The sequence below is a fragment of the Ammospiza nelsoni genome, chromosome 8 (assembly GCF_027579445.1).
Source record: "Ammospiza nelsoni isolate bAmmNel1 chromosome 8, bAmmNel1.pri, whole genome shotgun sequence".
NCBI classification, from domain to species: Eukaryota; Metazoa; Chordata; class Aves; order Passeriformes; family Passerellidae; genus Ammospiza; species Ammospiza nelsoni.
In genome coordinates, this window is record NC_080640.1 from 16,832,796 (window position 1) to 16,859,967 (window position 27,172).

Here is a 27,172-nt window from a genome sequence, read left to right on the forward strand (position 1 = left end):
TAAAATGCTAAATAATGAAGATCTTGGAAAAGAGCATGCACACACAGTTTTAACAGACATTAAGCATCTGGAAAAACGTAACTCTAGATAAGTTTGGCCAACCAACACTTCTAGAAGATACAGCCTGGAAAAAAAAATTTTTTACTTCTTATCTGACAGCACACTGAATCATAGTTTCCATTAAGTCTGACGAAAAACAGTTTCTAAGAACATATCTGTGCTTCGTGTTATTGAAATCAATAATTTCTTAGTATTCTCACATGAAAACCCCGCTTAATGGAAAATTCACTGGTTGAGGGAAAAAAAAAAGCATCTTTACTTCAAGATGGAAAGTTTTTCTTTTTCCAAGGCCTGCAAAGGGCAAAGAGTTTTCTGGAGCTTTAAGTCTGCACTTGCACAGTTGATGCCTTTCTCAGCCTTTGAAATGGGGTGCACATTCAGCTTTCTCTGAAACCCCACAGCTTGCAGCAGCACCTGATGGAAGTCCTGTTCCTCACTAAGCTCACAGTCTGTCATGATTGAACTCTCCAAATATGCAAGGTGGGACAGGACCTATTCTACAAAAAGGACGTGGAATATTATTACATTTGTGCTGTTTTGACAGCACTGTTTTAGTCAGCATGGGAGCCAGTGGAAAGTTGGAGATTGACTGGCTCTTTGAACTAGACCTCAGAATATGCTAGCAACATAAGTTATTATTGCATTCAAGGGCACTTTCTGCTCCCTGCACACTGTGCCTGCCATGGCTGTGGCTGCCTGTCAGCTACCAGGGCAACCATTGGGGTCACTGCTGTTTGCAGAACATCATTTCCCTTGTCTCTGGCAATGTCTATATATGTTTATTCCAATAAGAGTCATCAAGGATGAAAGTAAACAGCATTTTCTATTTTATGTAGGGAAACAGAGCCATTATGAGACTGTCATAAATCAGAGGATTTAGTAGCAAAGCAGCAGCTGGGGAAAAATGCATATACATAAACACACAGATATTCAATTCCAAATAAAAAATAGGTGGTTCTCTCATGAGTAAGGAAATGCTGATTTGTATTGAACTGATCAGCAGGAGTTTCTATTGAGTTGATCTGAATAGGAGTTTTGTGGAAATTAGAAATACTGAAAATACTGAATTAAATGTATTGAGGTGAGTCTACAGAAGTACCTCAGTATAATTAAGCAAAATGCAACAATTATTTTTGCAAGTCTTAATACATGCAGCTCAAGGACATAAGGGAGAAACATTAAGAGATTATTTTTCTAGCCAAAGAAAACAACGATCTTTATTTATTCCTATTTTATAGGCACGCAGTCAGGATAGATCTTGACAAACAAGCATCCTAAATGAATGTGGTCAAGTGTAGTAGAGCTAAGGAAACACAGCATGGTTTAAATGTATTGCACTAACTAGCACAGGCATTCTTTTCAATTTTCTTTTTCAGTCAACTGCAGAAGCTATGTTAAAAGCAAATGATGCCCAAGCCTGTCAGATGTCACCCAGAGGAGAGAAGAGCAAGAGGAAAATCACTAATGCCTGTAGCCTTTTGTTTAGTCAAACACTGAATTACCTTGAGATACATATCAGTGAGCCAGGCTTTGGCAATTTATCCTCTACATTCTCATATTGTGCTAGAAACCGCTGAAAATTAGGTAAAAGTTAAACCCCCCTTTGTACAGGGTTTCAGCTTTGCACTGATAGCAGTTATTGACTCCTGAGGCTGTGCAGCATCTGCCTGAGTGATGCTGCCACTGCCAGAGATATTCAATACATGCTGCAGAACTCAACATCTGTTCTGCCCCATGGATACACCATAAATGCTTTTATATTGAGGTTTCAAGATTTATAGCCTGGCTGGAAATTACAATTCATTTCCTACTTAAAGCACAAGTATGTCTTCTTACTTCAAACCTCCTAAGTGCAGCCCCAGATATTTTTTCTTCTGAGAGAAGAAAAAGGGAAATATTTTTATGTATATCAATTCAAATTTATCTGTTTGATCAACTAAAAAGGATTATAAAGTGTCTTTAACCATACCGATTATTAAATATTTCCATGATTATTGATGTTTTTTTTTCTACAACATAAGCTAGCCCTTTCATATCAAAGCTTAGATACTTCTAGGTAGTTACTTAGAAACTTCTATACAAAATCACTACTTTTAGTTTTCTTTTTTTTTTTTTGTGGATGTATTTAAGATTATAGTCTGTTTGAAAGGCCACTAAGAGGAAGAAGAGAGTAATGACAAAAGGAGGAAATGTTTTCACATACCAAGCATGTTCAAAGTTGAAACTAATCAGAGTTTCCCCAACAGGGATACATCAGGCTGCCCATATTAGCTTACCCTGGATGTGCCAAGTTCACACTCATTGCAATTCAAAGTAAGAATTTTAAAGAAGCATCCTCTTCATACACACATTGTTAATGATTCATGAATATCCACTGGGTTGCTTTACAGCTCACTATTTTTTATGCATCTACAGGCAGTGGCAAGTTCAGATAATAGACAATATGCTGAGGCATAGAGCTCCTGGCACTGAGCAGCTACTGTTCAAAATCGGCCACAAAACTCTACCAGACATAAAATATTCAGAATTGTTTTATGGTTTTTCTTATTCCGCCATTTCTACTTGAAAATTGTCCCTGAAAGCATTTCCAAAACCCGCATAAAAAAGTAAAGTGCTGTAAAAATGTCTGATAAGCTGAAGGTCAATTGTGTTCATCACCTCCTGCCCAGAATTTTACTTCTGTCCACTCAGTTTACCCTGCACACTGAATAGTGACAGTTTTGGAAGGTGCTGCAGTTAGAAAAAAAATGCAGACAGCAAACACAAATCAATAAAACTGAAGAACTGTAAGAACAGAATCTTAAGGATAATTCTGAAAATGAGCCACTTTCTGCTCTGCATTTCACCACCAGCACACACCACACACGAAAAGATAAACGCGTCTGACCAACAGGGTCTAGTTGAAGACAGGTTCATAACCGTGAGAGGAATAGTTCCCATAAGTCAGTGTAAGGAATTTATGTACTTGAAAACACACCCATGGCAAGGATTCTTTACTTATAATTTACACCAAGTAGTACTTTGGGAACAAAACAGTGCAGCCAATTTCAGCTGCCTGAAGGCAAAACAAGAGAAGCATCCCTTTGACCCTGGTAATTCATATGGTTCAGTCATTTTCAAAATCTCTGTCTTCTGGGCTCTAGGACAGATAGTTCAAGAAGGACCATGACTTGGAAGAACAAGCCCACAAAGTTTGCAAATTCCATATATTTGGAAATGTAACTTCAGTGATAGCACATTTTGGGGCTGGCTCTCAGGCATCAGTCCTGCACACACCTGTAGGCACACAACTGGCCCTGTTCCTAGCTGTGCAGCCACTTCTCATTGCTGTGTGCAGAAAAACAAGCAAATGCAAATATGAAGACATGAGCTGGGCTGAGTCCTGACTATTGAAACCCATCTCCATAACCATGTTCATCATCACAGTCATTATCAATGTAGTAAACCTGCCACATTAACTTAGCATACATTTGCATTAGTTAAGAGGCTTCAGTACCTAGATGAAATTTAAATTACTGCCCATCTTCCTTCTACTTCAGTAAATTCAAAGGCACCTGCCTGCCTTTTTCTGGAGAGGAGGAATATAAAAATGCATTCAGCTGTTCTAATAGGCAACAAGTGGTAGCAAATTTATAACCAAGAATAGATTGTCCTACACATTGCCATTAGCCCTGCGGAGATGTTGCCATCTGAGGGTCTGTTCAATATTGTCTTCACTAAGCTATAGTCACTACTGCCTTAGACAGATTATTATTATTTCCAAAATTTATTCTATTTAAGCCCTAAATATCAAAATATGTAGACATGATTTCATAAACCAAGAGGCTTCCCCAAATACATTTGTTTTTCCATATGCACAATAGGCACTTCATTAAAATTTTTAAGACTTCAAAATCAAAGCATTCTAAAGGTAATTCATAGTTTCAGAAACCTTAATAAACTTTTCCAGTGAGGATACTTTTAATAACACAATGATTTGAAAATTGTCTCAGAGGAACATTTAGGTATTTTATGAAACAGCTCCATGAGATTTTGAAATTTATATGTATTTATATATGTGTGTTCATCATACACACATATAAGATAGAAATTGCAGTAATAAATAAGTTATATAGGTTATATATTATATATAAATTAAATAGTTATAAAATACTGCACTATCTTTGCAATGCATTGCTTCATAACATGCAAAGACTTCAAAAATTGCTGAGGAGATTAGAAAAGAATTTAGAAATTCCCTGGGCAACCTAAGCTAGTAGCAGTCATAGATCACCTTTGCAGTCTTGGGTCATTTTGTCAGTACCTCAGAATGGTGTAAAGTGGTTTTGGATGTGTCTCTGTTGGAACCATGCTTCACATTACCCTGTCACCTCTATTCCTTCAGCAGCCATTCAGATGGCTGTGTGCAAAACTGACACTTAAAACCGGTAATAAAAATGTTGGAGAATGGATGAGAATCTGCTTCTGTTCATTGGGCATAATTGCTTGTGCTGATGGATAGGAAGTAAGACAAAAATACACTTTTGGAAACCCTCTAAAGTTTTTAAGGATGGCAGCAAAGCCATTCTCCCTGCATTAAAAACTTGCCTTTCCTTGAGAGAGATTTTAGCCAAGTACAATTCCACTTCCCTTGCTTTAGTACCATCAGTAAATCCAACATGATGCATTGTTAACACAGCAATTGCGCTTTCCACTTCACAAGGCAGCCTGTCATCGTCTGGAGCCCCGTGCCATCCGCAGGGCCAGCTGACAGCAGGGTCCCCTGGGACCGGGCAGGGCCACACCTGGGACAGAGCAGGGTCACACCTGGGACAGAGCAGGGCCAGCTGACAGCAGGGTCCCCTGGGACTGGCAGGGCCACACCTGGGACAGAGCAGGGCCAGCTGACAGCAGGGTCACCTGGGACTGGCAGGGCCACCCCTGGGACAGAGCAGGGTCACACCTGGGACAGAGCAGGGCCAGCTGACAGCAGGGTCCCCTGGGACTGGCAGGGCCACACCTGGGACCGGTGGGACCGAGCCCCAACCGCGTGGCTCGCGCGCCGCACCGAGAAACCAACAGCAGATGCTGCCAAGCCTTTCTTAGAGCCTTGCATTGAAAACTAATTGTGTCAATTAAAATAGAACGATGAATGCTCATTCATTTAAAGGAAGAAATGAATTATTCATGCTTCGAACGTTCCTTTTTCCAGACACTTTTTCCAGTCTCTTCTCATCTCGAATGGTTCGAAGCAGCCTCAACTCCCAAGTGAAACACGGCCTTGTATGGAATTATTCTTTTGGTATTCCTCATGGAAAATAAGATTTTTGAAATCACCAGCATGATTTAGGAACAGAAACCACATTTGAAATTGAAATAGGCACACAGAGCCTGGAACAATTAAATACTCTGGGTTTTTATGTTCCTTGTCAAAAACAATTCTGGGAAAGAATAATGCATCAAAAAAAGTTATGCCCTACCTTGAATCCCTCCCCAACTTGGCAATTTTCATGTCAATAACCAAAAATTAACGTACTGAGAAATTTTGGATCCTGCTATAAGATAGTTTGACATTTCTGTATTTTTTAATAACTGCAAGAAAAATTGTCATCATAGCTACTTCCCAGTAGGATAAATCAATTAGTAACTAAAAATACAAAATCAGATTCAGAATTTATCAACTGATGCCTCTGTGGAACCTACACACTCTGCAGCATCAGCTGTTATTATGCATGTTCTGGTAAAGCAACTAGATTTCTCTGCATATGCTTCAGCTGACAACATAGCTTCTTTTTTATGTCCTCCTATACAAGTTCTGCATAAGACTAAAAAAAAAATTACACTGTGAATAGCTTTCAGCTGGCAAATTCTCTGATGTGTGAAGAAAACATTGTTCAACCTTAGGTTGCCCCTAGTTCACAACAAAATTTATACTTCAGATTTTTTAAAAATGATGCTATGACTGCATCTCATCAGAGCAAGCTGAGAAATCTGCTATGACACTCTTGGGCAATGCCACTGGAGATTTATGCTTTATCTAAAAGTCATTACAGCATAGGAACAATCGCCTTCTTAAACACTGAAGGCTGAATACTGTAATAAATTCATCTTGGAGCCATCAAAGTGACTTAGTTCAAACCATAACTGCTCCTATACCTTTACAATTTCTATCTGTACTGAAGAAGTGCTGTCTGTACTTATAAAATAGTTGTGCACAATGATTCTTTGTCTCAGAGTTCTTTCAACTGATTAACATTAGTAAAACTACTCTTACTTTTCAAGCTTTACTGCAGACTAATTATTTTATTCATCCCAGTAAGTTCTGGGCTTTTCTAAAAGCCTGCAAAACTTCTCAATTCTGACTGTGTAGCTTAAACAAACACCAGGAACTATCACTACAAATTAAGTGCTTGTAAAAGCAATATTTCAGAACCAGGAAGGTTGGAATTGCATTACAGAGAGAATTCTATACTGGGACAGGAATAGTGCAATATTAAACTGAGGTGAATATAAAGGAAGCGGCAGAGGCTTGCTTAGTACAAATAAACCACCAAGAAGAAGCCAAGCTATGTAATAACAGTTTTGTCTGCATACTTGCAGCTTCATTAGGAGTTCTGTGAGCACCACAATATTGCTCATGATGTGGTGTTTCCCCTAGGGAGCAGAAATTCAAGATTAGAGCACCACTGCTCTCCCAGTGTCATTCACATGTGCAGAGAGCTCTCTTGGCTGAAGGGACAGCTGTTGCTGCAGAACTCACAGCAGCAGTTTCATGCTGACCTCTTGCTCTGCCCTCTGAGTCTCAGTGAGATGTCCTAAGAACAACTTTTTCAGCCCTGAGCTCTAAGACCCCAAGGCCAAGCAAGAGATGAAGTCTGTATCTCTTATACACAACAGCCCTGAAAAAGAGAGCTTGCACTGTTTTCAAGGAAGAATATTTCAACCTTTACAAAGCTGTGTGAATAAAGTTTCTGCAAAATGACTTAATTTCTTAGCATATGGATTTCCTTTCCCAGCACAATACTGTGATTCAGGTTCCTTTTAAAAACCCAACAAAAAAGCACCACCCCCAAAAAATCCAAACAAACAAACCCACATTACATAAAAGCAATGAGCTGTGTCGAGGGAGGTTTAGATTAGATGCTATAACAAATTTATTTTCCCAGAGGGTGGCTGGACACTGGAACAGGGTGCGCAGGGAAGAGCAGTGCCAAGCGTGCGCTCAGGTGTATGGTGTGATTCTGGGGGCTGTCCTGTGCAGGGCCAGGAGCTGGACTTCTGTGATCTCTGCTGCTCCTTCCAACTCAGGATTGGATTAACCTCATCACCAGCCCCATTTTTCAATCTGCCTTCTATCATATATTCAAATAATAGCTTTTACAACCCGCTGGGAGGGAGCTGATGGCTGCAGCACACTCTGCCTGGCACATCCATGGCTCGCTGCTCCTGGGACAGCCTTGGGGAACTGCAAACTCCTCTGCTCCAAGCCCACAGAGGTACATCACGAGCTCATTTTAACAGCAAGAAGTTTTCATTTAAGCAGTTATTATCCCAAAACTCTTTCTGCTCAATTACTCCCTTGCATACTGGAGGTGCTAGCTGAAACTTTTTTACCTGAAGTTTTCACTCCAAGAAAAATTGTTCAATCTATAATGTAGGGGGGAAAAGGACCACTATAACAGATGAAGAGATGGTGATTATTCTTTGCTCCTTTTTTTATTTATTTAAAAAGGTTTATAGAAGTGTGACATAGATACTTCACAAAGTAGGGAACGTAAAGATGATCTAATGATGTTACCAAATACCAACCTCTTGATTGCAGACTTACTCTGTGTAAGAGTCTCAGCCATAAGGCAATGTTCAGAAAGCACCCAGTTACAGTGTGATGGGAAATAAACAGTGAGTAAAAGTTAGAGACCTCAGACTTCCAATATATTCACATTTTCCATAGTATTTGTTCCACCAGCACAGGGCTCACTTGCCCAATAAATAGCTGTTGTGTTCCTAATCTTTCCCTGGCACCATATTCAGACAAGCTAGAGTGGTCAGTTGTTATAAACAGAGAGGACTGCAGTCTTTGGCAGCAATAATCACTATATTAAACATTTGCTCGGTATTCAAATCAAGAATAAGATATAACAAGACAAGTGTCAAAGAAGCATGAAACACCAATGAAGTTTTAAAAAAAATCCTTAGAAGTCCTTGATATCTGGCCTCTTACTGTGTAACTGAAAAAATCTAAATTTGTCATTAACCTTGACTGGTCTGGACACAGATAGATTAAGAATATCCCCATAAGTTAGGTTTGGTCAATTTTTATCACTGACAACAGTGCTGACGAGAGATTACTGGGGAAATTCAGAAAGAAGTGGGGAGATGCTCTGAAAAACACAGGAAGCCATTAGATCTTTGCATGGATTACCTTTTACATTGTAAATAAAGTCTTTCCAATACAGAGTACCACTGGAAAATCACATTATAGCCAGGTCCACAAATTCCATTAATTAAGACAGTCATTACTTTGCATTAGCAGTCTTTTTTCAGAGAAATAAGCACTTGGATAATGGATAAGAACAGCCTTAAATTACACTGAAGGTTTTTTTATAGAGCTGTGATTTGCAATAGTAATTAAATTTTAAAGAAAAACATGCTACATTTTACAACAACTAGATGGCACTGTCCAAATAAACTGTTCTGTTCATGCTCATTTATCTGCTCATTAGACTGAGTTTTCTGTTTAAGCAATTAGTTATATTTAGAATAACAATTGCCAATCTTCACAAGAAGAATTTAAAATAGGGTTTGCTTTTTGTAAAAGAGATTCTTTGCTAAAACAAAGCCTCAAACAAATTTTCTCTAATTTCAAGTATTGACAGAAATCCCAGCCTGACAGAACTCAATGGCAAAATTCCCAGGTGACTCAGGAAAATGTGGGGTTTGACTCATGATGCCAGCATTCATTAGTGGGATTATATAAGTTTCCTCAAACTCTGGCTTCTTTTAGTGCCTCTCTCCACCACACTAACACAAATAAATAATTATAATATGCAGAGCAAGGAAATTATTGATATTGCCCACAACACAGGGGTGTCTGATCATGTTCTCTTTCCAGCAGAAGTAGGCAAGGGGTTCAGGTACTTTACTGGCAATGATCCCCAGCATTATGGAAACTGATTGTTAGTGAGAGCGAAGACAACGTAATGAATGGACCACCAGAGTCACTTCTCAAAAGCCTCCAAGCAGTGATCTGTACAATGGGATGGAATAAAGAAAAGCTGGCACTTCTGAAAAGACTGAAGTTAGCTCATGTTAGAGGCATTTTTGAAGGATCTTCTATTATTTTTCATGCTTTGCTTCTGTTTTATATACATATGCACTTATGCATCATTTCAGTTATTGCCTAGTGAGTAACACAGCTGATAAAAAAGGACAGCATTTGGTGCCTACACACAGGATTTGGGAGAGCATTCAAGAGTAGCTGGTGCTCCTCAGAGGCTGGCTGGCTTGTTTGGTGTCCATCCTGTTAAACTGGCAACTTATACCCTTTATTAGCTCCCAGCTTACGTGCTTCAAACCACAAAATGCACATGAGATAACTTGTCTCGTGTATTACAACTACTGACATGTTAAAAATGTTTAACTCCAGTTTAAACATTAAAAAAAAAAAACCAGCACAAAGCCTGTACAGGTAAATAATGGCCTTGATCCAGTCCGTGTTGCTTGCTTAACTTCATCTCCTGCCACAAGGCTCTGCAGAGGTGCACAAAGCAGGTTCCCAGAGTAAGAGACAAACAAGTGGGCTTTGCTGGCAGCCCTGAATCGGGCACAGGGAGAAACCCCTGCAGCAGCAGAGATGTGCCCATTGCACAGAGTCACTACCCTTGCAGGAGAACAGGGGGACAAAGGGCACCTAACTCAGTGAGATAAAGCAAGCAGGGACGAACACACAAGGGGTTATACTGGCACTGTTATAATTGCATGATAAATTCATTTGCTCCGCAGACAAAGAGGCAGTGGTCAATTTTGAGCAGGCAGCCCTTGCTCACCATAACCCTGCACTGATGACTGCCAGGGGCAAGCCCCAAACACATGGGGCTGCTTTTCCCAGGAACAGTGCTGTCCCCAGGTACATGGAGGTCCATTGAGTGAGGCAGTCATGCATTATTGATGGAGGTACAAGCTCAGCTCCTTCCTGCATTTGGCTGGATTTTGTCCCACACCTTGCTTATCCCAGCAAGCCTGGAGTGCAGGAATGCAGTGAGGTGTCCCAGCAAAGTATCCTTTCAGTATCAATGCTTTGCCTTTATGCTTCCTTACCTTCTCCAAACATACACAATATAGTTTAATGAGAAATATTTCTCCTGTACACAAGCCAAGGTCTGCAGAGAAAGAACAAGTAATAAAATTACTGGAGCAGAGAATAAAAGCTCTGTGTCCTAGCTGCAGAGCACATCCTTGCCGCCAGGCTGGAAAACTGTTCTTTTCTTCTTCCATCTGACTGCATATTTAGATTTTTGTACAAGATAGGACAGGTCTAACAGGAAGGTAGGGCATCCTCCCAGGCAGTGGAAGAACACGATTTCAAATCTCCCACTTGTCAGGTAGTCACCTTCGCTACCAGATTATTATAAAACAGAGCAGCCCGATCCTCCAGCATAACAACCACAGATTTTAGTTGTCTTTTCTTGCAAATGCAACAACATAAATTGTCCCACATGTTATAAAATGTGTTTTTCACACCTGCTCTGGACACATGCATAGATTGATTAAAATCTATTTTGAGTGACTGCCTTTGATTCCTTCTTCTTCACCCCACAACAGACCTAGGGGTGGTGATAAGATTGGAAAATAAATGAATTTATTCCCATGGACACGCTCACAGGACCTGCAGAGATTTCCCAGCTGGGTCTGCTGAGGTCTCACAGGAGTGCTGTGAGCCAAGGACTCCAAGCACAGTGAACACAATTCCATGTGAAAGAACAGGCACACGCCTGTGAGCTAAAAAGTTCTGTCTGCAGAGAGGCTGCACAAAGGCTCACAGAAACACTCGCCCTCTACCAGACTAACCACGTCACACCGCTCTGGTTCACTAATGCTTTTACAAACCACAGCTTTCAAACGCAAACAGTGAATGTTTTAGGGGAACTTTGCTGGAAGTATCCATAAACCGAATACTTCAAAATATTATGCAGATTGCAAATTACTTGCATTTTGATTGACTAATCAGCTTCCTGAAAAAGAGCCCTCTATATGCCATGATTACTGTCTTGATTGGAATTCAGCTTTGCCAACCTCCTCTATTTTAGCAAATCCATACATTTATCTTCATTAACAAAGATACTGGAGCTTTTTCTTTTGTCCTGATTGCTGTGATTTTCCTTCCTTTAAACTCAGTTTAAAAAAAAACCCCAAACGTTGTCCAAGATCAGTAAAACTTTTATGTGATTGTGTTTAAAAAGAAACATGGTCATATTGAGACTGACAACTCCTGCAACACATTCACAGTTTGGAAAGCATCTGAAAGATTTTATTTAAGAAGAGTAAATTTTCACTCCCTGCTTGCTTCTGCTCACAGCCTGGTTCTGAAGCTCAGCTGAGGCTCTTTGGCTCAGCTCTTCTCAGAAGGAAGAAAGTGTTAATCTACAAGAACTGCTAGTTTTCCAATTCCTTTCTCTCCTTCTTGAAAAGCAGGCAAAGCTAACAAGGCAGAAATTTCAGGGTTCCCCCCGCTCCCTTTTTTGTGGGAAATACTGACAAACACAGGCAAACACATAAAAAAATATGGATCATTACCAAAAATATGTATATACTCAGATCAATTCTCCCTGTGTCACCTGTTTAAAGTCACATTATAAATACTTCATTTTCTGCATCACAGCCACACCACACTTGATGTGGAAAGACAAAAGTTAGGAATTTATATTCTAGGAGACAAATCAAAAGGGGAAAATACACACATGTAAGGAAAGACCAATTAAGGAAAAACTGGGGAAAACAGAAAAAATTATCCATTCTCAACAATTTGAAATATTACACATATATTTCAAATATTTCAGTATATTACAATATACTGAAAAAATTTGTCACAGAATTAAAATGACATTTTTTTGCTTCAGAAGAGCTTTTAAAAACCATCTCAACCATCTGTTGTCATGATGTGATCACTTAAGCTGTAGAAAACACTTGTAGAATAGTTTTGCTACATGGAAGTTAAATTCTAGATGGTATTTTAATTTTGACAGAATATCTGGATTCTAACAGGAATGAAGATGTCTCTGAACTCATTTGTGTTTGGGGTTTTTGTTTGTTTCCTCTGCTTTTAGTTTCACTATTAACATTTAAATCTTTTCCCTTCCAAAAATTGAGGAGAGTTCTCATAACATTTACACAACAGATCTGCAAAAGACCACAGCAAATTAAGTACAAAAAGCCTTTTTTGATAACACCAATAATGACATGGAACAAAGCAGACAAGAAGGCAAACAGAACACTGATTGTGGAAGTGTAACTTGTGTGAACAAAATGACAGACTTGTATTTATTAACACTTGTCTACCCTTGGAACCTTATCAGAATAGTTACCCCAGAAGAACAGCTCTGATTGAAACCAAAATGGCTGCTCCAGAATAATTACCAAAAAGGTTTATTCAGCATTGGATCTAGTTAAGCATGATAAAGGAGATACACTTTTAAAATTTATTTTCTTTTTAATTCAATGGATGTGTTTTCACATCTCCCAGTGCGTGATTCCCATTCTATCACAGCCTAATTCTGTCTTAAAATGCACCATGGTCAGTGGTGGGGACTCTGCTGGGCGCAGGGCCAAAGCATTGCAGCCAAGAACAGCCCACCTTCTGCACCACAACAATTTATGGCAGAATCCCCAGACAAAACCAGGGGATGGATGGACCAAGCAAACAAAGGTTCCACAGTAAATCAGTCTGAGCCCTGAAAATGCAGGTGAAGAGAAAAGAGTAGAAGAAATTTGGGGTTCATCTGTCTAGGCTGGAAACCCTGACTTTTTATCAGAGTCAAACAGAGCATATTGAAATGGCCCTTGGGGAAAGTCACCTGTGTGAGGAGCCATTTGCTCTGTCACAACTTGTCTGCAGCTCCTGTGTCTGCTCCCAGAAAAGGGTCCAGACACTCATCTGGGATTCCATAACTGATGTCAGAAACAGCGGGAGGAGGAAGGCAAAATTTCATCAACAAATATCCAGAATATCCATGAATAATTTAGAATTTCAAAATTATTTAGGCAGAAATATAAGCCTACTTATTAGATTTACAGAGCCAGCAGAGCTGCTCTCGTGTCCTCACTGAGGTCTTGACCTACTTTGAGTACAAATATTCACGTTCCAGTCTAGTGGCATAGGCAGACAGGTTATTTCAGGCTTCAAGGCCAGGCTGGATCTGTCTGGGGCACTGGTGAAAGCCAGCTGGCAATCTCCCTTGCCTATTGCTGTGCTTCCCTTTGCAGCTCCCCTTCACAGACGGGGATAAATAAAAAACAAACAGAGGCACACTCAGTCTAATCAAGTATCTTGCCTTTGCTTCCCTCCAAAGCAGTGAACTACAAAAAAATTGAGATCAGTGTGGCTGGAACAGACCAACACTCACTCAGCAAACAGTGCCCTGAGTAACTGGGGCCACTGCTGCTTAAAACACAAACACAGGCAAAGTGTAGATAAATGCTTGAGCATCTCTGATTTTGTGTGCCCATTTGTTTTGTTCACATCTGAGGCTGCTCTTGCTCTTATAAAATTTTCTCCAGCTTGAACCTGCACATTTTAGAGCTGCAGCCTTGCAGAGGTGTGAAGCCCTGTGCAGCTGGGGTAGGAAAACAAACAGATCTCCCAGCAACACAAGTAGAAATAATCTGCAGTTATGTCAGGCCAAAGTTCAAAATGGAAAAGCAGCAAGAGAATCTTTATTTTTGCAGACTCAACAGAAGTATTTGAACAGTACCATAGAAAATGCATTCTCAGAAAAGTAACAAAAACTTTAGAAAACTAAAAAGCTCATAGAAGAACATTTATCTGATAAAGTATAGCTATGAAAAGTAGTTTAAAAACTTAGAACTGAGACAAGGGAAAGTATTTTGGAAGAGTCTAGTATATCTTGTTTAGAGGGTAAGGGCATGATTGGGGTCAGCACAGTAAAGATAGACATTTTCTCATTTTTCCCCTCCGCCATCCACTTAACTACATTGTCTCTGTAAATCTCTCTAAAACTTCTATTATTCAAGTCCAACTACATTCTTCCTGCCTCTTACTGCTACTTTTCATTTCAACTCCAAGAGGGGCAAGGCATCAACCACAAACAGAGCTCCATTGTGTAAGGCATCACAGACAGAGCAGCAGGTAAATATTTAAGTGCTCTCAGTACAAGCATTTGGGAGGAATAGGATTGAAAGAAAGGAACTCAGAGCAACAAATACAATGAAAAATGACACATGCAAGACTGGAGTTTGCTAGGGGCTAGATGTGGCTGAGAGGTATAATAGTCATGGGAAATGAACCCAGCTGGGTGGAAATGGGGAGCCAGGGAAGCACAAAGAGAAGCCAAGGTGAGATGTTCAACTCCTGGCAGTTCCTCAGCTCATAAATACACAGGCTGTAAAACTGCAAATAGTGGCTATAAAACTTGATTGCATACAGAAGCTAAATCTCAGCTGATCCAGAGTTCACATTAATCTCACCTCACTCCACATCTGTGTGAGCCCACCTCTGCTGAGCTGCCACTGAGAGTCCACTGATGGGTTTATTCACAGCATCTGTGACTGTTTGGTAAATTTGTTCAGACTAGGAATCTTTGAGAACCAATTTAAACAGCAATCTAGCAATTATTTTTGCTAGAGCTTCCAGAGATTTTTCCTTTGTGAAGACTGTTTTGTTATCTGAAGTGAACTGCTGGCCTCTCAGTGTTACAGCTGTGGAACTGTAAACAGGTTATGGCCTATAGTACTAAATACAGACAAAGAATCATTTGTGCCTAAATTCTGAAACCCCAAACATTGTTCTGCTGTCTTTGCTGAGAAAGACACAAAATAAAATGGAGAATGAAAATTTAAAACCCTACACACGCACAAGAGCTAGAGAATAGAAATGGTGATTAAAGTATTTTCTATGCCAATTTTAAAGCTTGAATGAGAATGGTAAAAAATTCTTCCTGCAATCAACCTGCTATTCTACAGCTCCCGATGGAGGGGCTGGAATAATCCAACCAGTTTCACATCTGTGAGCAAGACCTGCTTGCCTGCATTAGCCTTTCCTCAGAAATAACACTTATCAGACAAGGCAGGAAAAAGTCATCCAAGGACATAAGTTTTGCTCTGCCTACCTGGTGCATAATTTATTCTGTTTGGTGCTTCCTATTTCAGAGGAATGCCATCTACATGAAGTTACTGTCCACCTTTAAGGGAGGGAAATTTTGTAACTTATCAGAGTTAACTGCTCTTCACACACGTGCACAAAAATGAGTAAGAGGAAAAGGCCAGATCATTCTCATGCAGAACACACTAAAGCTGGAATATAAATCAAGGAAGCAAAAGAGAAAGCAAAGCAACAAGCTACTTTTTGAACCAAAGGAATAATTTGAAAGACCAGACTTGCAGCAGCTAACTCTGAAGCTTGTTTCTCTTGCTTTTAACAAACTAGACTTGCCCAGGTTTACCTTGCTAAGGTGCACAAACTCAGCTGAAGCCTTCAGAGTTACTGTTCTGCTGTTTGCTTTGCAATTGGGTTGTTTCGGTTTTATTGCTGTTGTTTTTACATATGCATTAATTATGTGTCATTAAAATACCAAAGATATATATCCATGTTGAAATCCTCTAAGTGTACCAGTACAAAAAGTCAATTTCTTCACAATCAAAAGTGTGAACAAATGGTGTTCCAATGCCTCAGCTGAATCTGTCTTAATCAAAAAACTCACTCAGTAACAGCCCTACGTAATAGAGTTTGAGATTATCAATTAATTTCACCCTGAGTCTCAGTAGAAAACTTGAACCAGAAAAGGTTCAAATTTTCCAGTGAGTTGTGTAGAGTAGTGCATATCCTGACCAGACAGCCAGGCATGATAGCAAGTGATATTTGCTATTACAATCCCATCTCCTCAGAGACAATCCCAATAGAGCAGAAAATAACTTATTCTAAGTGAATCTTATTTAGGCAACACAGGTTAACTTTAACTACTAATTAATCCCCAAGAGCCTTCCTTCTTCTGGTCCATGAATTGATAATCCATCATCATTTATGATTTTTCACTTGAACAAATGAAAGGCTTATTATAAATCAAGGTGAAATACTTCATGTCAGATTTTTCCAGGACTGTATGACTGAAAATGTTGATTACAAAGTTAAAACTTCTCATTCTATTTTTAGTTTTGTAATATTTTTTGAGGTTTTTTGAGGTTTTTTTGAGGATTTTATGGAAGTTTAAAGTCAGCCATTTTACAGTTTGTTATATTCTTGCCTTGCCACAGAACAATTACTTAGACAGTGTTTAAAAGTTGATAATATTCTCAAATTATAGTATATAATAATTATGATATAATAAATTCAAATTAATTGTTGTTTGTTTTTTAAACAGTATTACTACTGATTATATCTATTTTTAGATGGTCTAGTGTTCAAACCCAAAGCTTTCCTTAAAATAATTTCTTCTTGATGAACATCTACTTTTTATATATTCATTTTGCAAATTACAAAGCCTTGTATACATGGGCAGCTTTTGTCCTCAAGCAGGGGAAAAGCAAAGGCCACATCCAGCCCCACAAAGTCTTTGCATTTACGTTGGGAAGCACGATTGTAGACTGCTTTTTTGTTAAATAAAGACAAAGTGAAGCAAAATAAGACCACCACATGAAAACACACACACACTCACCAGAAAAGCCAACAAAATAATTCTAAAGCTGACTGTAAAAGTCTACCTAGGATAAATACATAATTGGTATTTCAAAGGTATAAAATACACCGTTCTGTTCATCAATGAATCAGGTCCCAGAAAAAAATGCTCTATAGGTTATAATCCCCCTTATTTTTCTTTTCTTCAAATTCTTTATACAGATTTGACTCATTTTCCCAATGTGTTTCCAAAGCACTTTCTCCTGCATTGTTGGAAGGGATATAATTGTGAAACCATTTGTTCAGCTCAGCTGTGTGCAAATCTATTGTATTTAATTTCATTTTCAGCAACAGAAATATTCTGTGTTTGTCTTCATACCTCCAGATAAGAGGCTAGGGGAAAGTGTTTGGCAAAGAATATTTGTCAAGATGATGACAAGCACAGCATGACCTTTTTCCACCTCCCAATGCTTGAGCATTAAGCTTTCATCAGATATCACAGATAATGAAAATCTTGAGTGTATTTCCCATTTACTTCCAGAGGAAAAACTTCATTTGCTAAAACATTCTGAGCCATCAAGTTTAACTAACCAGAGGGTACATCCTGACACTTTCCAGGTGACTGTAGTAATCTGACACTAGGCTACCTGAAGTAAATGTGACATAATATTTCTGCACAAATTGTTTAGAAAATGCAGAGTTAAAGACAAAAGTGATACCTATATCAAAACAGCTATAAAAAGCAGGATAACATCAGAGTAGCTTTGAAAATTATTTCAGTGGGCAATGGATTACAATTTTCTATATTCATATGTTTTCCCTTACAGCACTGAGAGCCTGCTCTCCAACAGCCACAGGTTCCACTGTGAAGGAGGTAAGAAGAGACTCAGAGGTGACTTTACTGCTGCCATCCATAGCAGTGCACACATTTATTCACTGCCCAGAGACCTCAGAACGACTGACATCTCACCTTAGACCATAAACTACAGACACCAGCCCACTGACAGCAGGCCCAGTTTGCTACACCCCATGGAATGCAGATGGCATCACACTCTGTTCCTGAATGACTGATGGAAGAGAAAGCCAACGATAAAAATGCTAACCAAAATTCACCACAAAAACCTCACACCGCCACAACTCAGGTAGAAAGATATACTTTTTTCATTGTTCTTAAAAGAGAAGTTCATTGTAGGCAACCTATAACAGCAGTCACAACCTTCTCTATATTATATTTTTATATTTTGTGAAGTTATGCACAATAACTTCAGAGATCTCTTATTATACTGTTCAGAGGATGAAGGCAGAAAGATTTAAGGCAAGGCTTAAACTTTCAGGTTTTAACACTCATTCTGAGTAGGTTCTCTTGGAAAGGTTCTGTTATTGTATTCTTAATACAGCCAACCAAAATCAGGAGATTAGAGCAGAAATAATTTTAATTTCACTGCCTCCTGAAAAGGTGTATTTCCAGGCCTACTTCAAATATAAATACTGAAAAAGTGAAACTAGTACATTTGTCACATTCTTCTGTGCTTTCAGCTATTGTTTCCAAGGAAACATAAAACTAACTGTCCAGGTAAATAGTGTCTCAGAACTACCAAAATGCAACAAGGGAGAGTTAGCAATGGCAAAAAAATAAAAGCAGCTTGTTTCATAGAATCACAGAATATTCTGGGTGGGAGACAAGCCTCACCAAGAGACAAAGGGAGGAGAACAAGAGGAGAGAGGTGGAAGAACAGATGACAGAACCCAACAACTGAGAAGGCAAAGACAATACCATAATGTGAAAATAGGGCTGGCACAGAGGTGAAGCAATAAGACTGATCCCAAAAGGCAATTGTATGCCCATTCCCACCATACTGGAGCTCCACAAATTTGCTGAAGGCAGGCAGGAGAACATCAGCAGACCCTCTATTTTAAGACGGAATGCTGAGACATCCAATACTGCCTGTTGTATATGGAGGTCCATTGATTGCTTTCTGTCTCATGTTTAACTTTTCTATTCATCATGTAGTTTTTTAAAAAATTAGTCTCTGTAACTAGAAAACTTAATAAAAGCTCAGCCCTAATATCTGTGCCATATGCTTGGGAAAAAGGGTCCATTTTCCCCACAACAGAGACACTACTGCCCTGGGCTCAAGCAGCACAGAGAGGTACCATTCCCTGTAATTTCTCAGGGAAATCAGAGTTTAGAGGTTTGACCACTACATCAGAAAGCTTTTTCCCCTTTACTATTAGTATTCTGGTTCATACCTATTTACATTACAATTCTACCAGACACAGCCAGCTGGCTCTGGACTTGTCTATAGCAGAAAAAATTCTGTAGTATCTTCCTATTATCTCAGAGTGATTACTCACACAAGTTTTGGCCCTATTACTTTACTCATCTTTGATAGTATGCTTCTACCTAATTATTTTGCACTCGTTTTCCCATTTTCATGGATGTGGTCTGTTTGTCCTTGAAGTGATAGAGCTGTACCAAAGAGTTAACACTCACTGCCAGGATTTCAGACTTAAAATAATGAGATGTGTAGGAGGGACCTGAAAAAAAGGGAGTCTGGAACAGCAATATGACAAATGCTTTAGAACATCTTAGTGCAATTGATACTTTAAAATTATTTAAAATAGGTAACACAACAAGTTCTTTTCATTTTTACTTTTTTTAGGTGCATACAAAAATGGAAGTTTTTGGGTTATGATTTTATGACTTATTTATTGAGTCACAGAGCCCCTCTAATAACTTCTTCAGAACAAGCTGAAAGAACAAAATAAATGAGTATTCACATTTAATGGTAATTATGCAAGTTGGCTCTTTGTGCTATTATCTCCTACACAAAGATGAAGCAGAGGTGTTGGAAATTTCTGTTAAGGTTAAGAATGGAAAACATTGACAAAGTGGCAAAATGTTGAAATTTCTGCCTGCTGAGTGTCACATCTTGGTGCCGACAACGTCACATCCCCACAGTCTCTTGACAGGGCATTGGCAGCACAGGAGCAGCATGCCCCATTCCAGCGGGGCAATGTGGTGGATCAAATTACTCTGAGGTAAAAGAGCTTTGAAAAGGATGTTTTTAGGCTATTCCCCCCCCCCCCCCCCCCCCCCGTTCCTTTCTTTCTCAGAGAAGTTGGAAACAAAGCTCAGCAAGAAATGTACAAACCTACCAGGCTGCTGGAAATGGCCACAGAGCCCAGGCTGAGTCAGAGCTGTGTTTGCAGCGTTACTTTTCCAGCTTGTGGGTCTTGCAGAGTAAAGTAAACAGCAATAATTCTATTGGCAGGACAAAGGCACGAGTCATTACAGGGCTAAGGAAAAAACACCCAAACAGGACTCCAGTGCTTCGTCTTACAAATGCAAATTGTTGCATTTGCTATCTGAATAGCATAAAATTTACATAGAGTAGGAGTAACTCATCATTTACACTCTCCTGGCTGGGGCTAACATTCCCACCCTTGCCATGGCATTGGAGCAATGGATTTAAAGGTGAGTTTCAGACTGATAAACACAGGATTGTGAGTAATGTTCAATACAGCAAAGACTGGGTATAAATTGGGGAAGACAGAGTAAAAATTCCAGGCCAAAAGAAAATTGAAGCACCATGTTATAAATTGGTATTACTTGGCTGACAGAGCTGCTCTTACTCAACAGGGCTAAAATCCAGAGCTATGATAGGAAATTACTTAATTGAAAGCTTGACATGAGCTAATATCTTACACAATTATACAGAGCACCCTTCAGAGGAAGGGGAGATGAATATCACTGCAGAATCCCCTGGTAGCACATGTCTGCAGCCCAAGGATTATAAGAAAGCACTTGGTACTGGCTGTCAAAGCAGCACTTCCTCTCACTTGCAGGGGTCCTAAATTTAAGAATGCCTGGAAATAGCAGAGCAGAATGTTGGTGAGACAAACATCCAAGGGAGTGAGCTCTGAGCACTGACAGGGGACATGGGGTCATCATTTTACCTGACTACAGCCTCAGCCCTTCAGCTGCTTCCCTTTCCACCACCCCATCACTTTCTCCTGATTTGCACAGGATCTAAAGCAGAAGTCCCTAAGGATATGGGGTAAAGTTATTCCTGGCATGAAACAAAAAGGAAGTGTCTTATTTCATCATTCGCTTTAGTAAGACCAAAATTACACTCTGTTTAATAAAAATTAATAAGAAACTATTCTAGTAAAACCCAGCTGAAAATCTGTGGTGATTGAGTTTAATGCTGGAGTATTCATTGCATAAACTACTCTTGTGCAAAACTGCCAGCTAGGCTCCAAATTTCATTGGGAGCTTTTATTTTTTACTTCAACAGTTTTCCTGGCACACCCCAAATTATTACTTTTTTCATAACATCAGTTAAATTATTACACATAGTTTTATTTTATATTACATTTTATTAATGTAATGTAAGCAGTGCTGCTTGCACCAGATCCATTAGGGAACATAAGAGTACTTAGAGAACACAAGAAACAACTGGAGTTTTTGCCTGACCTCTAGACAGAAATATATCAAGCTGATGAAACTGAGTTTTGAGAGTCACATTTCAGGGGAAGAACAAATGCCCAATGAAGAATTTTCCAGGGCAGAACAGAGCTGTACACCTCAAACCTGGCAGACCAAGGCTCTCAGCAGAAAGGTGCAGGAGGAGCAGGGGCAGAATCCCAGTGGTGGGACACCTACAAGTTCTTCCACAGACTAATGCACATATGCTGTCATCTTTCAGGAGATTATGGCAAGGCATGAGCAGGAGAAACAAAGCAACCCCCTCTTCCCCTCTGCCTTGCTGCTCCTCATTTGGCAAGTTTCAGACTTGCTCCATTTTAGATTTTTACTACCTGGCCACTACCTGCTGCCTGGCATTCCAGCTCCCTGTACCTCACACAGATGATAAACTTTGTGGCTTTTTCTCCAGCTTTATTGCAAATAGTGCTAGTGATGAAAAATGAGTGCTCTCACACAGGGCTAATTTGCAGACAGAAAGAGGCAAGAAAGGGGTTACTGATATGGATGTGAGCAACTCCATCCCAAGAGGAAATGCAATCAATGTAATTCCATTTCCTAAACTTAATTAGATTAATTTTGTGTTTAGTAGTAATATTTTTAAAGTGCACCTGCTTAATTCTCACTACCAATCCCCAGCAAAACCATACCAACATTAAATACACACATTGTGACAACCAGAAAGTTAAAGTTCTGTGCCTTCAAGCCCACCAGCACACTTGCAGACACCTTTCTTTAGCCCATCAGTCACTTTAGCACTCCTGTCACACACATTTAGATGCTTATGGGTATCCAGGTGAAGAGGAAAGGACACACAGAGAGCTCAGGCCAACTGCCATGTTAAAAAAAAAAATCCATCCCAAGCCAAACGAGAAACATTATCATTTACAGTTCTCATTGACTCCTAAAGTTAAGTAGCAACAGTAAGGTCAAGTATCCTTTAGAATCAGAACTTTGAGTGCTGCAGTTACCTAGGCAACATCTGCTGCTTCTTCTATTTAGGATTTCATCCATGTACAGGGACAGGAAAAACAAATGACAGTTTTTAGAAATTATTCAGGTCCCTTTAATTAAAGCCATAATATAAGTGTGACTACATGTCTATGAGTAAGGTGCTGCCTTAAGGGGAAAATGTCAGATTTTATACATGAAAATATGATTTTAAAAACCTCAAACAATATTTCATGTATTAAGAATGATAAAATATTTAAGGCATCTGAAATTAATGCCTGGGCCAAAATAGGCATCGTAGTTATTTCAATACAGTGAATAACATTTGAATGATTTATGTCTTGTATGCCTAAAGCCAGTTAGTGAATGAGTTTTATTCATGTCAGCATTTTAGATTTCTCTGAAAACAAAGAAAACTCAAAACAAGAAATAAAAATCCCACATCATGAAAACCTGTTAAGAGCACTGAGGAGCTTGTCAAATTGATGGGAACTATTCAGCTTAAAAACCCAATGGAGTGTGTGCACTGAAATATTTCAGAGTTAATGGAAGAGTTAAATCAATCACCTCTTGCAACTTGTGTAATGGAGTACTCCAGGCAGAGAAATAATATGATTGAATTTGGATTCCTTCAACACTAATATTTACTACTGTTAAAATCCTTCAGCCTAAAAAGAAAATCCTCAAAGGCAAATCTGTATCCAGGAAGATAAATTGTTGCATTAACTGAAATTTGCTAATTTGCTCTCGCTGCAAAATGAAAGTAGAAGTTATCAGATTGGAGAAAAGAACAAAATGACATTTCTGAGACATTAATCTTTACAAGATGTTAAATTAGTTGTAAAAATCTCAAGAAAAACAATGGAATTAGACTATCATTTTCTCAAGAAATGAGTGACTGAGCTAATTGGATCATGTAACACACTGAGGACATAATTCTTCACTAAGTTTGGTGAGTTAGTCAGTGAGGTTCAGTAAGGACAGCTGACTTGCCATGGACAAGCAATGAAAATAAAAATCAGAAGGTTTTTGTCACCTGTTAATTCTGCCTTTTTTACTTGTAACCTGCTCTTAAGCAACATGTTGTGACACTGAAGAGAATATGAATGGGACAGTGTATAGGATTTTGGAGCCAGGTGAGAGAAAGGTTTGAATACTTAAACTTCTAGAAAAGTCTCCCTAATTATGTGAAAAATGGAAGCAGGTAATTCCACTGATATTAAAAATAAAGAAAAACTTGTCTCATACCTATTTGTCATGCCCTGGTATCAGCCTGGTCATATCAATTTATTTGAATGATCATTGCACTTAAGCTAAATTCCAGATAATCCATTTCATTTTCTGGCTCTCTGCCTAAACCTTAGTTATTTAGAACATTCAAATTAAAGCCTATTAACATCTTCCCCCTATCACTATGAATGGGTTTTATTTTCCCATTACAAATGGAGGACACACCTATCCTTTTTTACTCTTTCAGGAGCTACCTAGTTTGTTACTACCCAAATGTACATTCTAGCTTTAAAAATGGCTTATAATCATTTTCCAGGAGTCCTGTTCCAGCTTGCTGAACACTGAATGATTTTTCTTGTTGCCTTTTTTGGGAGCGCTTGGGTAGCCTTTTCTCACCAGGTCTGTTTTTCAAATGGAGACCTTTTGTTAAGAATTTCCCTCTGGTGATGCTGCCACTCCTAGCCACAGCAGTGAGTTCTGCATCAGCAGAAACTGGTGGCTTTAAAGTGGGCTGGAGAGTGGAGGTAGAGAGGGACAATTGTCCCAAGTGACCAAAATCCTGTGTCCAAGGAAAGCTGAGCCAGGTGGGGAAGGGGTCAGAGCTGACAGCACAACCACCCCTCCCAAACACAGCTGTGGCTGAAGACAGACACTTGGTGCCTTTCCTAACCCTCCTTGCTACTCTGCTTTGCTCCCTAGCCTTCAAAGTTCTGTCCTGCCAGCCTCCATGGTGATTTCCACAGAAAACTCCGTGCTCCAACTTGGGAAAACTGTTAACATTTCAGAGACACAAATTATGTCTATACAGACCAAACAGCAGCTCTCAAATTGCAGCTGCATCTAAAATGCTTTGTGCTTACACAGAAAATTCTTTGGCTCTTGAGAGCAAAGCAGGCAGCCCCCAGGACCAGCAGGCACAGTTCACATTGCAGGGCAGTGTAGCCATTAAATGAGAATGTGCAATTGTCCCCACAGAGGGGAGATGGTGTCAGTCTCTGCAGTTAGAGAGGAAAATGTGCATGAGCAAGGTGGGATATTTATGAATCACATAACACCCACATTATAACCTTTGCATTTTAAACTCACACAGAGCAATGATCTACTGGATGTACTTTCTTAGCAAAGCTTAAGATCTTACACTTTTCGGGGGAAAAAAATAAAAGTACTTTAAAAGGTATCTAAACAGCTTTACTAACTAAAAATTAAGAGCGCCAAATGATTTTTAGAACTGCTCCAGGATGGCAAGTTAAGCAGTATGTGAGTAGAAAAACCACATTTCCCTCTCTGAACTCTGGTCTCTCCAAGCAACATCTGACATTTCTAGTGCCCACGTCCCCCACCCACAGAAAGAAGCCTCTGTACAAAAAGCTCCAAAGTTCTGTTGGTTCCCACAGTGCCATCAGCTCACTTCGCAGTAATTACCTGTCATTACCTCTGGAGTCCCACTGATCCCCACTTCCCACCTGAGGAAGTGCTACAGGAGGCTCACCTCCACACCTCTGCAGGAGGAGCTGCAGCTGCTGCTCCAGCAAAGCCAGCTGGGTCTTCTCAGGGGCAAAGCACAGTAGCACAAACCCAGTAAGCTGAGACCCCCCCTAAAGTACCTCATTTTCTGCAAGTCTCACAGCACTTGACACAGCCCCAGCTAACCTGACAGCACAGTTACAGCCAATGCACCCAGAATGACTTACAGCCATCCTCTTTGGCTACCACCACCTTCAGAGTGTAGGTAAAGTTGTGCAAATCCCTGCCTATGTTTGCATTTTCAGATGTTTGGTTCTTGCTGAAACCAGTATTGTGAATAAATTTAAGCTTTTACCAAACCATTACTGCATTTAATGACAGAATTAAAATGGATCTAAGCAAACAACAGAACCTTTTGTACCAAGCTGTAGATAGAAATAACACCCTTCTGCCAGAGTCAGCTCTGTCTCTGCACAGGGAGGCAGGGATTTCAGGAAAATGCCCCTGCTCCTGGCTGTACTTCCTCCTCTTGGTACCACTTAACATCTCAGACAGGTTTTGCTTCAGCTACCTGCTGAAAGTACCATCCACAGGTGTCACAAATGAAACACAGCTGAACCAGACCAGAATCCAAATAGAAACACCTGATTTTGTATTGGCAGGGCCCAAACTGACATAAACCAGACCTGCAGAAAGCAATCATGGCTTATTGAACACAGCTGACTTCAGTGGAGTTGTCCTTCCCTCCCCACCCACCCAAAAGGCTTCAGTTGCAGTTCTTCACTGTTTATTCATTTGCAATTGAGTTCTTATGACAATTAATGAAGAATTTTAAGAGGAATCATACTCTTCATGAAAACTCTCCATGTTCTGGCTAACAACTTGGTATTGTCACATTCCAAGAAAGACTATTGTTACTCCCAGCCTGGGCTACTTACAATGAGAGTCGAAGGAATTACAAAATCAAGCAGGTTTGACAGAACTCTTAACAGAAAACCCCATTCAAAGTCAGCTATGAAACCTCAAACCCTCAAATCAGTCAAACATTATGCAGTTGTTTCCAGCCCACTTCTTTAGGAGAACATTTGCTTCAGGTCTGTTACTACAATTTGTATTTCTGAGGCAGTGTTCATGCAAGTAAAGACATGAAGTGATTTGTCTGCTCAAACTCACCACAAGGTTGGTCAGCAAAACTCAGGGTTTCCACTCACAATTAAGTGACAAAAAGCAAAACAAACATTTCTGCTTAATATTTAGTTAGTCAAATGCTTTATGCCTTAACAGCACCATAACATTTACCTACACATTATTTTAAAATCTGCTAGCTGAAATACAGAAAAAACCAACATAATGCACTTTTGAAAGCTCAAAGATTATCACAAACTTAATGCAATTCTAAATCAAGTATTGACTTCCCCAGCACTCAGCACACAGCCCAACACACCAGAAAAAGCACAATCTTTTGAACTGCTCAGAAATAACTATTCTTTAAAACATTTACTTCAGTTCTTATGTAATCACAACAGCACTCTTAGAAGTGAAATATAGTATTACAAAACACAGGCTAAATCAAGATCAGAGAATCTGAAATACCTTCAGTATTTTATCTCTTTCTGCACCACAGAAGATAAAGCCAACATCAGAAGTCTTCCTCAATAACCTCTCAAACAGCAGAAACACTTTGCAGATGAGGAAAAGCATTAACCTCTTTAGATTTGATAAAAGATGGAAAGAACACAAACATCCAGCTCTTACCTATCAGAGAACTGAAGCTACAGGATTTTGCTCCGCATCTTCAGCAGGCAAAGCTCCAAACTTGTGCTCAGTGGAGCAAACCAGCACCTGCTCCTCCAAGTCCTCCTTTTCTACCCTCCAGTCCCATGTATGCCCTCAGCACATATCCCTTCCCTCCAGCTGTCCTTAATACATCTCATGATCACCAATGCCTGATCAACTCCTCAGGCAGCAAATTACCCCTGCAGAGATCCCTGTAAGCCCTCACACCTTGAATCAATTTACCTCAGTAAATAATTCTGCTGAGCTCTCACACCTTGAATCAATTTACCTCAGTAAGTAATTCTGCTGAGAATCAACAAGTAGTAGTAGACCCTAGCTCTCATATTTCCTCCTAGAAAATTGTGACATGAAAGGAATTT

The 27,172-nt window shown here is 39.6% G+C and overlaps 1 long non-coding RNA gene across 1 annotated transcript in view; it reads right to left on the reverse strand.

Annotated features, from left to right (window-relative positions):
- LOC132076075 (uncharacterized) overlaps positions 1-26,808 on the reverse strand; it is a 46,435-nt gene extending 19,627 nt beyond the window's left edge. The window contains exon 1 of the long non-coding RNA XR_009418871.1: positions 26,772-26,808. This is a non-coding gene — a long non-coding RNA (uncharacterized LOC132076075). The remainder of the gene's footprint in view (positions 1-26,771) is intronic.
- Between the last annotated feature and the right edge of the window lie 364 nt (positions 26,809-27,172).